Genomic DNA, 12888 nt, shown 5'->3' with positions numbered 1-12888 from the left:
TTCGGATCGGTGCAGCTCTGGCTGTTAGGCCAATTGAGGAGTGAATCATCGAATGGAAGACCTCTCTCTCTCTCTCTCTGCTTCTGCCTCTCTCTGTAACTGCCTTTCAAATAAATAAAAAATCTTTTTTTAAAAAAAGAAATAGGAATCAACCCCCTTCTCTGGCACACAGTCAACTCCACAGGTTTACTGAATGGATTCCACACTCCCACTTTTCTTAGCTAGGTATCTCTTGTGCCATGTGCAACTTGCACAACTGTCTGTGGTGACCTTGTTCACAAGTCTCCAAGGTGTCATCAGTTGCTTTGGGTACAAAATATTGATGACTTGTATTGACTTCATTGGTATCTAGGAAAGCTACTACCAGGAAAATTATGATGCCATAGAAGTAACATTATACAGCTTAAGTGGCAGCCATGCCCAGAAAATATAGCAATGCTTAGATTACACCAGAGTACCCGAAGGACATATGCTGGAGCAGAAGAATAGAAAACAGAAACCACAAAAGCCATGTGGAATTTTACAGTATTCAGGGAGCTAATGGAGGAGGTTCCAAAGTGTGTGCATGGGTGCGTGTGTGTGTGTGTATCTGTGTGTGGGGGGGGAGGGAGAGAGGGAGAAAGGGAGAGAGGGAGAGAGAATGAGAGGGGCACACGCAGACAAGGGCCTCCTCCTCTACATTTCAGGTAAAGGATAGAGCCTGAGACGTGGAGCCATAGCTTTCTGGCCTCTCCAAGAGGAAGAAGAGGAGTTTTCTCATGAGTAAAAGAAAATCTGTTTGTTCAGCTACGTGGGAAGAGTTTTCTTACATATTGGTTGGGACCATTGAATTTAGGTCCATAAGACTCAAAGTGCCATTGATCACAAAATAAAGATATGTTTACAACTAGAGTCTTAGGGTTTGGCTTAGATTTATGTGGGTTCTTCGTGTAATAAGAATATAAAACACTTAAAGAATTGCTGTAAATATGCACCGTTATTACTTCTGCATTGCTTTTTTATGAACAACTTTTTTCTGATTATAGAAGTAATATATGCTAGCCTGAAGAAATAAAATTCAAAAGTAAAATTCAAAAATAACCACCATCCTACCACATATATAAATATAAATGCATACATATGATCCACTATCATTTCAATGTATGAATTTCCTATATATATAGCTGTATATATATATATATATGTGTGTGTGTGTGTGTGTATCTATTGGGATTATGCTGCTATATACAATTTTGTGGTCTGCAGACACTTAACCTTTTTTAAAAATTATTTATTTTATTTTTATCTGTTTGAAAGGCAGAGAGAGAGAGAGAAGCAGAGAGAGAGAGAAGGAGGGGGGGGAGAGAGAGAGAGAGAGAGAGAGAGAGAGAGAGAGAGAGAGAGAGAATCTTGTTAAAAGCATCAAAAAGCTAATAAGATAGTAAGGAATTATCAGGCCCACATGTAAGTGCAGGCAGTAACCCAAAGCCAGGAACTGAAGCTAATTTTTCCCTAAGGACATTTGGGAAACCAGTTCAATGTGTGCTTTGCTCTGTGATTTCTCCAGACATGGATACAGAACACAAAGCTGAGGGCTCTTCCAAAGCGGGGAGTCTAATTAGGTGTCCCTACCCCCATAAATCCAGTATCCTAAAGGGCTGCATAACCAGTGCAAAGATGGACCAGAAAGAAACATCTGGCCTCACGCCATGTAAGGAACATTGTTATGTTGCCTATCACAGCTGCTTGGGGAAGGAGGCAGTGACCATTCTGGAGAAGTTCTAATCACACCCAGTAGTCTAACTCTTGTGTGGATTTATTGCCCAAAAGTCACAATTGTCTGTGTAGTACCCCCAAAATTTCAAGACATGAAGCTAGCCCATTGTAGTCCCAGGAAAGTGGTGGCCCCTGTATCTAGCAAAATTGTCTCTGGAGAAATGCATATTGATCCAAAGCCACAGATAATTTTCCAATGTCCATGAGCAGGCAAGTGCTAACAATAACGACACACAATGGAGTAGGACAGGAATGAGAAACAACAGACAAGAGGGATAGATCCCCAGGTACTGAGGTGATCAGACACAGATTATTAATGATTCTGTTTAATATGTTTAAAGAAAGAAAGGACCTTAAAACATCATCAAGGAACAAGAAGTTACTAAAAATATCCAGCATATGAAAAATAACCAAATAGAACTTTTAGAAATATAATAATTGCAAAAGAAAAATCAATAGATGGGTTTTACAATCGATTTTGATTTTTTAAAGATTTTATTTATTTATTTGAGAGGTAGAGTTACAGAGAGAGAGAGAGAGAGAGAGAGAGAGAGAGAGGTCTTCCATCCGATGGTTCACTTCCCAGATGGGCACAACGGCTGGAGTTGGGCTGATCTGAAGCCAGGAGCCAGGAGCCAGGAGCTTCTTCCAGGTCTCCCACGCAGGTGCAGTGGTCCAAGCACTTTGGCCATCTTCCACTGCTTTCTCAGGCCATAAACAGGGAGCTGGATCGGAAGAGGAGCAGTGGGATATGAACCAACACTCATATGGGATGCCAGTAGTGCAGGCGGAAGTGCCTACTACACCACAGGGCCGGCCCCACCCCAGATTATGAACATATTAGCTTTGAATAGAGACAGCTTGATAGCTGACTTTTCAATAGCCACAATGGAACTCAGAATAGCCTAGAAGGAATTCCCCAATATGGTGTGAGAAAATCACTGCCGACCTACAATAATACACCCTATGAAAATATCTTTGAATACGGAGGATGAAATACAATTTTCAAGTATTCAGAGATGTTACCACCAGCAGACCTACAATAAAGAAAATGCTGAAGGAAGTAAACTCCAGGAGAAGGAACATGATTTAAGGATGGAAAGTCTGAATCCCAGGAAGAGTTGATGAATTAAGGAAATGATAACTGCATGGGATTAAGGAAATATTAACTGCATAATAGTATCGTGCAGGTTTTTTAAGATTTATTTATTTATTTGATAGGCAGAGAGGGAAAAGGAGAGGGAGAGGGAGAGGGAGAGGGAGAGGGAGACAGAAAAAAATCTTTCATCCACTGATTCACTCCCCAGATGGCCACAACAGCTAGGATGGGCCAGGCTGAAGCCAGGAGCCAGGAGCTTCTTCAGGGTTTCTCGCATGAGTGACAGCGACCCAAGCATTTAGGCCATTTTCTGCTGCTTTTGTTTTTTTAAAAAAACAAGAGAATTTAAATATAGTATCATAAATATCTCTCTGATGTCTTATTTCTGTTGCTAATAACTTGAATACTCTTAATAGACAGCCATATATATTTTTTCCTATGAATTTCCTTCTCTGTCCAACTTTCTCTTAAGGTTTTGGGTTTTTTTTTTCCCAAATTTGTATTAATTTCTAAAATGTATATTATTAAAATTAATCCTTTCTCCAAGTTTAAAAATCTGGTTAAAACTAAACCTGCTGGGGCTGGCGCTGTGGTGCAGCGGGTTAACGCCCTGGCCTGAAGTGCCAGCATCCCATATGGGCGCCGGTTCTAGTCCCGGCTGCTCCTCTTGCGATCTAGCTCTCTGCTACAGCCTGGGAAAGCAGTAGAAGATGGCCCAAGTCCTTGGGCCCGTGCACCCGCGTGGGAGACCTGGAAGAAGCTCCTGGCTCCTGGCTTCGGATCGGTGCAGCTCTGGCCGTTGCGGCCATCTGGGGAGTGAACCATCGGAACTCTGACTTCCAAATAAATCTTTAAAAAAAGAAAACGAAACCTGCTATCTTTTGTTATTTCTCCCGTTTTTAAAAAGGTTTATTGTATTTATTAGAAAGACAGAGTTACAGAGAGAGGTAGAGACAGAGACAGAGAGAGAGAGAGAGAGAGGTCTTCCATTCGCTGGTTCACTCCACAGATGGCCGCAATGGCCCAAGCTGCGCCGATCCGAAGCCAGGAGCCAGGAGCCAGGAGCCAGGAACCACGAGCCAGGAGCCAGGAGCCAGGAGCTTCTTCCAGGTCTCCCACGCGGGTGCAGGGGCCCAAGGACTTGGGCCATCTTCTACTGCTTTCCCAGACCATAGCAGAGAGCTGGATCAGAAGTGGAGCAGCCAGGACTCGAACTGGCGCCCATATGGGATACTGGCGCTTCAGGCCAGGGCATTAACCCGCTGCGCCACAGTGCCGGCCCCTCTCCCATTATTTTTAAGCTCAGAAAGATTCTCCTTATCAGGAGATCTGATGAACAGTCCTCTTGCTTTTTTCTCTCTACTTTTGGGGCATTTTTTTAGATTCTCCTGGATTCTGTACTGATACAGGTTATGAGATGAAGGTCTAAGAGACTGCTCACAAACACAGTTAACTAATTATCCTAGCACCATTTGTTGTATAATTTAAAAAATTTTCCAGCATATTTCAATACCTTCTTATAATACATTAAGTTCTAGGAACCAGGGATGATCGGGGGGATGATTTTGTGTTCTCTGACCTAGCTCTTCTCTTACAGTTGGATCACACTGATTTAATTACTGTGACTTTGCAGTAGATTTTCATGAAGCATAAGGCTAATGTGTGTGCTTCCTATGAATCATCCTCATTTTTCCAAATAATCTGAAAATAGAGTTGAACATCAAATTGATTTCCAAACATGCATTCATTGACATTGAGGCCATGTGGTTTAATTTTAAAAGATCATCAAAGAAGTGGGACACAAGATAATTGATATTCCTTCACAGAGTATGGCAGAACCGGAATAAAAATTATATTTAATTCACCTGTTTCAGGATACTCAGAAGAACATGAGATTTGGGGTGGAGAGAAACAGTCTTTTCTCAGGACCTCGTGGTGCAGCGGTAGCATGTCCGATTCTAGAAATAGTCTTTTTTTTTCTCTAACTTTTGGGATCTTAATAAGTTGTAACGGAAACAACACACTGATCTTTCATGTGAGGAAGTTCCCGAATTAGCTAAGTGCACAATTGCAGGTGTAGGGAGGCCTGTGCTTTGAGTCAAAGAAGGTCTGTTAGGAACAGCTACCCTGTCTTGTTTATGGTATATTTCTATCATGTAAACCACTAGGTTCTGTCCTGATGAGACACACTTATAGAACAATGCACAATAGGATGAAATCCCAATGTAGATTGTACGGATGTGTAACACAGAATGACTGTCCTCCACGGGGTGAGTGATCTCTACATTTGATTTTGTAACACTGCTATGTATTATTCTATCATGGTAAATAAACAAACATATCAGTACCTGAATTGTTTGCCAAAGGCAATGGATGTATTTGTTTCTAATGCCTCCATGGAAACCTTAACAGGAACGTGAAACTCTTAACCCGGCTTACATCAATGACAGATAGTTCAGCACTGATATGCACACCCAAAACAAAACAAAAAAAGATGGGAAAATAGTCCGTAAGATTAAGAAGCGTCTTTATTTGCTTGGGTGGGGAGGGCAGAAGGAAGAGGAAGTGGAATTTACCCACACAATTTGAAAGGGTTGCAGAGATAAGGCAGCCAGACATTAGCTTCACTTGATTTTGGCTACAACCCCATTTGAGGCTCGATGGAAGAAAACAAGTCCTTATCGTCCCATTCCAATCCCCATCTTCAGGCACAGAGCCAGAGGCAGAGAGGACGCGAGATTTGGCCTAACTTTTCTGCTTCGGGTGTAGATTTGGTATTGATATAAATCAGGAGGCTGACATCCACTCTGCGTAAATCAAAAGTGGTTGGATCTGTTCTAAGAGCGCCATATTTAATATGGGCAGAAGACAGAGGCTTGTCCTTGGAGATAATCATGGGAACTGCCCACTCTACCGCCCCACCTGTCTCATGCAATGGGACCCACTCCAGGCTGAAATTTTACATCCCTTACTCCCTAATCCCCCCGACAACTCCTACTACTGTACAAAAGTCCTACTAATAGTATCATTGTCCTGCCAACTGAGTCCAGTTCAGTTTTTTAAAGATTTTACTTATTTATTTGAGAAGCAAAGTTGCAGACAGAGAGAAGGGGAAACAGAGAGAAAGGTCTTCCATCCACTGGTTCATTCCCCAAATGGCCACAACAGCTGGGCTGGGCCATGCCAAAGACCAGTGCTTCTTCCAGGTCTCCCACGTGGGTGAAGGGGCCCAAGGACTTGGGACATCTTCCACTGCTTTCCCAGGCCATAGCAGAGAGCTGGGTCAGAAGTGGAGCAGCCGGGTCGCAAATCGGTGCCCATATGGGATGCCAGCACTGCAGGTGGGTGCTTAGCCTACTACGCCACAGCGCCTGCTCCAGTTCAATGAATCTTTATTGGTAATCTGCTTTGTGCTGCTAGGTACTGAAGTAAGTAGTATATGAAACATAGTGCTTTCCTTTTTTGAACTTACTGACTCAAAGGGGAGACAAACAATTTAAATGCTTGAATAGGAGACAGGCAAAGAAAAGGGAAAGAGTTTCCTATTCAAGGTGGAGGCATGAGGGTGTACACAAGACATTATAAAGCCAGTTGATATTAAAAGGGAAAGTGTGAGGACAAATGTGGTCAGTAACAAAGATGGACAAGTAGGCAAGTGTCAGGCCATGTTAAGGAATTTGGATCAAACCTGATAGTGATAGGGAGCCACTGAGGAGCTTGATACTGGGGAGAATCAATTATGTCTGCCTTGGGAAAAGTTCCCTCTGGCTGCTTTGTAAAGAAAGGATAGCACTAAGTCCAAGAGGGGAAGCACAGGAACCTATTGAGTGATTAGATTATTTAAAACTGTCCAGGCCGGTGCCGCAGCTCACTAGGTTAATCCTCCACCTGTGGCGCCGGCACACGGGGTTCTAATCCCGGTCGGGGCACCGGATTCTGTCCCGGTCACTCCTCTTCCAGGCCAGCTCTCTGCTATGGCCCAGGAGTGCAGTGGAGGATGGCCCAAGTGTTTGGGCCCTGCACCCGCATGGGAGACCAGGAGAGGCATCTGGCTCCTGGCTTTGGATCAGTGCGGTGCGCCAGCCGCAGCGGCCATTGGGTGGTGAACCAAAGGAAAAGGAAGACCTTTCTCTCTCTGTCTCTCTCGCTGTCCACTCTCTCTGCCTGTCAAAAAAAAAAAAAAAAGACTGTCCAGCTACAAACTACTTATGTTCTACTCCCTCTTCTTCATCATAACCAACATTCACATCAAGTCCCATTAGTTAAACTGCCAACATTCATTTAAGTTACTCAGCCATTACTGAACCCTTTTATGCGTCCAATCCTGTGTTGAGAAAGAATCTTTCTCTCCTAAGAGAAGCTGACTGCTTTATGGGGGTGACAAACATGTAAACAGGGAATTTCAAAATAACACGGTGAGTATTCCCTGGGTGCTATCCAAGGTGGAAGTGAGGGGAGAGGGAGGGGGAAGGAGAGGAAAGGGGGAGGGGGAGGAGAGGAAGTATGAGTTATGAGAATGACTAAGAGTTCCCTCCAGGGAGGAGGTTGGGGATAGGGTATCACGTGCAATGGGAATAGCTTGTGCAAAGCCACAGAAATGTGAATGCATGGAGCTTGTTCAGGAACGAGTACCAAGTTTGGGGTGACTGGGGCTGGAGCTTGGGTTGTGAGGTGAGGCATAGAACAGGAGGTTAGAGTCCACATGTAAAAACTCTGGTTTAGCAAGGTATTTCCTGGAGAGCTGGGAGAGATTTCTAAACTGGACAATGTCATAGGATTGGATCTGTCACTTGAGTCCATTTCTCGGGCCACTTCAGTTCATCACCATCTCTTCATTTTCCCTGAATGTGTCCTATCAAAGCTCTTGCTCTTTCCCACTTCTATGACTGCAGTGGTCTCTTTATTGCTCTCCCTGTCCCCGGGCAACCCCCCTTCCAACCCGTGCTCCAATCTGGCACCTTTGTAAAACACCAATCTGCTCCTGCCAGTGTGGCCCCCATCACCGGAGGAGTAAAAGCCTCAAATGCTCAGATGGCAGGCGAGACCCTCACCTGCCAGTCTTTGCTGCATTCTGGCTTGATCCTCTTTCTCTTCTTCCCACTCTTCTTCCAGCCAGACCTTCTTTCTAGCCCTGTTAACTTCAGGTCTCCCAAGCCTGCCACATACATCCGGGGCTCTGAGCCCTTTTTTTCCCCCACTCCTCTCTCAGAAGTCTATCTGAAATGATCTTACTGAAAATGTCTCCTCAAGGCGAGTTGCCCTGCCCGTGCCTTAATTCCCAAGGGAGAATAAATCCCTTTTCTTGTCTGGGTTCCTTGGCCTCTGGTACATGGTGCTATGACAGCTATCATCGCTTGCACGTTTCTCTCTCTCCCGGGCTCGAATGTGAACTCACCAGAGGATGAGACCATATCACATTCCTCTTAGGCACTCCGCTCAGGGCAGCATGCCTGGCACATCCTTGGGAGCTCGGCCAATGTTAAATGAAGGTGCTGATCTTCTCATCCTATTTTCGTCTAGAACAGTTATCCTTCTCACCAAGCAACTATTTACTGTCAAAGGGAAATCACTCTTTTCTGGGCCAGGTTTCCATTCTTAGGTCACTGCAACTATTCTCGTTAGCCAGCTGGAGAGCCAAAATTTGGTAGCTCGGGCTTCTCTTGAGTTAGTGAGCAAGGGACTCCCTCCCCATGCCACAGCTACCAGAGACTCCAGCACCCACCAGAGACTTCACTTGCAAGCAAGCAGGATGATGAAGCCTACGTCTTAAAAACCAACCCTTTCCATTCACTTCCCTGTATTTGGGGGTCTGAACAAAACACCAAAAACGTTCTTGGCATGATCTTGGGGGATGGCACAATGCCTACGCTTCAGCCAGGATTTTTCTAAGGGCAGACAAATTATTTTGAAACAAAAGCCAAGCAATCAGAGAAAAACTGTGTACACTCATCAGGGCTTCCAGGGGGTCCCCCTCAAATAGATGAACAATGACCCACCAAGCTGGGAATTATTAAAGAGTCAGAACCTCAGATATCCTTATATTTCTCAACTGTACATTTAACACCTGTCCACTTTTAAGCTCTAAGAAAAGTTACACGTGGACTTAAGTGTCCCCCCCCCCCCCACTTTACCTTTTTCAAGTTTACAGCAGCTGGTAGGAGATTGAAACTACTAAGCCCAGGGCATTCTCGGGATCTTACAGAATGAGTAGCAAAATACCTAGAGCCTAGGGAGCCAATGCCTGGAAAGTTTTCTGGGGCATTTGGCAGTCTCTGGTTACATGGTAGACTGCAAATATCACTGATATTGAAGCACATCTATGGGGTCAATATTTGGGGGATCACCTTAGGTTATCCTAGAAAATGTCTCCAACTCTCGGTGCTGAAAAGAAGTTGGAGACTGAGCCTTGGGGTTTTGGGGAGGCAGTTTTAAAAATCTGACATCCAGGGGCCAGCACTGTGGCATAGCAGGTAAAGCTGCTGCCTGCAATGCCAACATCCCATATAAGCACCAGTTCGAATCCAAGCTGCTCCACTTCCGATCCCACTCATGTGGTAGACCTGGAAGGAGCTTCTGGCTCTTGGCTTCAGATGGGCTCAGCTCCGGCCATTGCAGCCATTTGGGGAGTGAACCAGCAGATGCAAGACCTCTCTCTCTCTCTCTCTCTCTCTCTCTCTCTCTCTGCCTCTCCTCTGTGTAACTCTTTCAAATAAATAAATAAATATTTTTAAAAATCTGACATCCAATAGCTGTACTATTCAGATTATTCATATAGGAAAAAGGGCAGGGCAATGCAGAAGTTTCATTATGAGGCACACATTGGTTGGTAGGTACAGTGACGGAAGGGGCCAGGGACAAAGGAAAGGCAGAGGAGCTGACTCTATGGGTACAGGTGAGGGATCACAGGGCATTTTGGAGGGAGATACTGGCTCACTAAAGGAGGGATATTTGGGAGATTTGGGGGCCTCCAGGTAAACATTTGGCCTCATTAATGTAAGAGAAGTGGGCACATGACTGGGTATGCTTTGGTATCTACTGGAGAGGAAAGCTAGCCATGGGCAGCATGACTTGTCCCTAGAGACTTCTGTGCAAGACACTTCCCACCCTACCCACAGCGCGCTTGTACACACCATCCATCTATTGCACACATTCTCCTGGGAAGAGTGAGAAACAGCTTATAAACAAAAGCAGAAAGCCAAGCAAACAAACCAAAAACAATTTAGGGTTGCAGAGGATGAGGGAAGGTAGGGAGAGGAAATGCATTTCCCATGCTACTCAAATGCTATGAATGAAAAAGACCAGCAGGAAATGGCATGTTTACGATTTTCTAAAGAGGGGCCCTCATCGTGGCATAGAGGGTTAAGCCACCGTGATACCTAGCATCCCGTATGGGCATCAGTCCCAGCTGTTCCACTTCCCATCCACCTCTCTGCTAATGTGCCTGGGAAAGCAGCCAAAGAGGGTCCAAGTCTTTGGACTCCTGCACCCATGTGAGAAACCAGGATGAATCTCCTGGCTCTGGCCTGGGACCCTGGCTGTTGTGGTCATTTGGAGAATGAACCAGTAGACAGAAGCTCTCCTCTATTTCTGTAACTCTGCCTTTCAAATAAATAAAGCTAAAAATTTTTTTTTCTAAAGAGTAAACGCCCGTCTACCTCACTGGTTCTGTTAGCATTTCACAAAGTATCTATTGAGCACTATGATGTGCTGGACGTGCACTGAGGAAGAGGTGACTTAAGCAAAGTCTCTACTGTCAAGAAGCTCACAGTCAATGGGAGCAAACTCAAATCAGGACTCAATGCCAAGAGCACTGTGATCTGGATCTGTGAGAACAATGCGAAGCACAGGAATATGGCTCTCTGTGGACAAAGGACGTGTTGAAGTTCAGCTGCTCTTCTGGTGTAGCCGAGCTCTGCAATGGATCCAGGATATAACTGTTAAAATCCAATTACAGTTCTTTTGGCACTGCAGATTGAACTGAAAACCTGCCTGATGGTCCAAGGCTGCCAAATCCCTGATTTAAGATATTGCCTTTCCAAAGAAAAACAGCTATAATGAAAATAGCTTATGTCTTACATAAACTCTTAGCAATAGAACACATACATTACCTTTAAATAGGACCCATAGTATTTTGTTACATATGTACTGTCACACTGACTTAAAACAGCTATTTCTTGCTGAGTCTTTTATCTCATTTCCATGAACTTCACAATTTTAATAGCCCCCACCTAACTGTACCAATAATGAATTTGAAAACGCCAAAGAACTTTTCTCAACATTTTACTTATTTGATCCGTACCTTTGTAAGCTTAAGTCACAAATATCCTGAGCCTTGGTTTCATCAACTATAAAATGGAGACAACAGACTCCAAAACACTACATAGCAGTAAATTTCAAGTATGCTAAATATATGCAAAAGCAGGAGCCTATCTGAAATATTGTCCCTGCTTTGAATCTGAATAAGAAACCGTGTAACTTTGCATCTTGATCTCAATATGCTATGACCTGGAGGAATGTGAGGACTATAGGAAGAGCAAAAGGGGAGGAGACAAAACTGATCTGGCTGTGATGGTCTCCTCCTGATACCCAATACTGACTTAACATCAGGCTAGCTTACCTTAGCTCTCACCCTACTGCATCCCTCTTGTTAAAAACGTTGACCTTGCTGGATGAAGGAATACCACTCCTTTGCTGGAAAAGGAGGAGGAAGGCCCTGAGATCATGAGTGCACAAAAAGGTTTTTGGACTTCAAGGACAGCACTTAATATACTATATATGGGGTGTCTGGAGCCCAACTGAAGACTACTGATTGATAGTAATAAACAATACATTATGAAACAGGTATATAAATGTGCCATCCATCCACACACACACACACACACAGACCACAAAATTGTCCTTCTTCAAAAAGAGAAGACTGAATTTAAAAACACATCAAGGTTAAAAAAAAAACTACTCAGTTCAACAATTCAAAAATACTGAGTTGGGTAGTGAATAAAAGTGGCTGGAAAAATCAATAAAACAAAGTGATAACTTAATTGTGTTGAATTTTTTGAATTCAGTATTTCAAAATTTAATAGTAATGTTTAATGTTATCTGAAATCTTCTACACATGGACAATTCCCAGCCAACAAACTTGTACCTGTTCCACTTTCTGAACAGGCCAAGTAGCGTGCATTATTCTTCCTTTACTCATTATTCCTACTTTCTGACTTGTTTATGTTACTCAAATTGACTAAATATCACCTTTAGGACAAAGCTTAGTCTTTTCCCACCATATGCCAGAACAGTGAGTAAGGAAATAAGTGAATAGAAATGACATGTAATACAACATATGTGATCATGTTTATAAAAATGACTGTTATAAAATGTATGAGTTACCAGATCTAGAAAAGAAGCAATACACCAAATAATTAAAGAAACCAACCTCAGTAATACAGATGTCTATTTTATTAAAAAAGTTACAAACAGGTGGACTGCAGGGTTGTCTTACAAAATGACAAGAATGAAATCTATTGGAAAAATTTTACTTTTACAAATCTTTATAGGTAATTGTTCAATGTTTGTACTTGTGATTTGAGATTTTACCTTTCACTGATAAAGATACAGTACATTAGATCCATGATAATAGGTTACATGATTTTATTTGCAGAGCCCTACTGCAGTGATTTGAACAACTCCTAAACAGATGCCATAGTAAAGACAAGACATATATTGCATTTAATATTAATTTATTATTCTAATAAGCAACATGCAATCTATTGAGGAAGCTAAAATAACTTTTGGTCCCTTTTCTTAAAATGTGCTGGAGAAACCATCATTAAAATCACTTTCCCCTGATTCCTGTGATCCTAAGTGAATTCAAGTTAAATTTGCTGCTGAGGTCAATGACAATGAACACTGTAAATTGAGGGGGGGTGGGGAGAGAGAGAAGAAGGGGGTGTTGGGAGGGAGAGAAGAGAGAAAGAAGGAGAGAGAGATCCATAGGAAAAGAAACACTGTCTAAAAATCAATAAGCTGCATAAAATTTAATC

The sequence above is a fragment of the Lepus europaeus genome, chromosome X, assembly GCF_033115175.1.
Source record: "Lepus europaeus isolate LE1 chromosome X, mLepTim1.pri, whole genome shotgun sequence".
Classification (NCBI taxonomy): domain Eukaryota; kingdom Metazoa; phylum Chordata; class Mammalia; order Lagomorpha; family Leporidae; genus Lepus; species Lepus europaeus.
Note: the sequence above shows the minus strand (reverse complement) of the source record.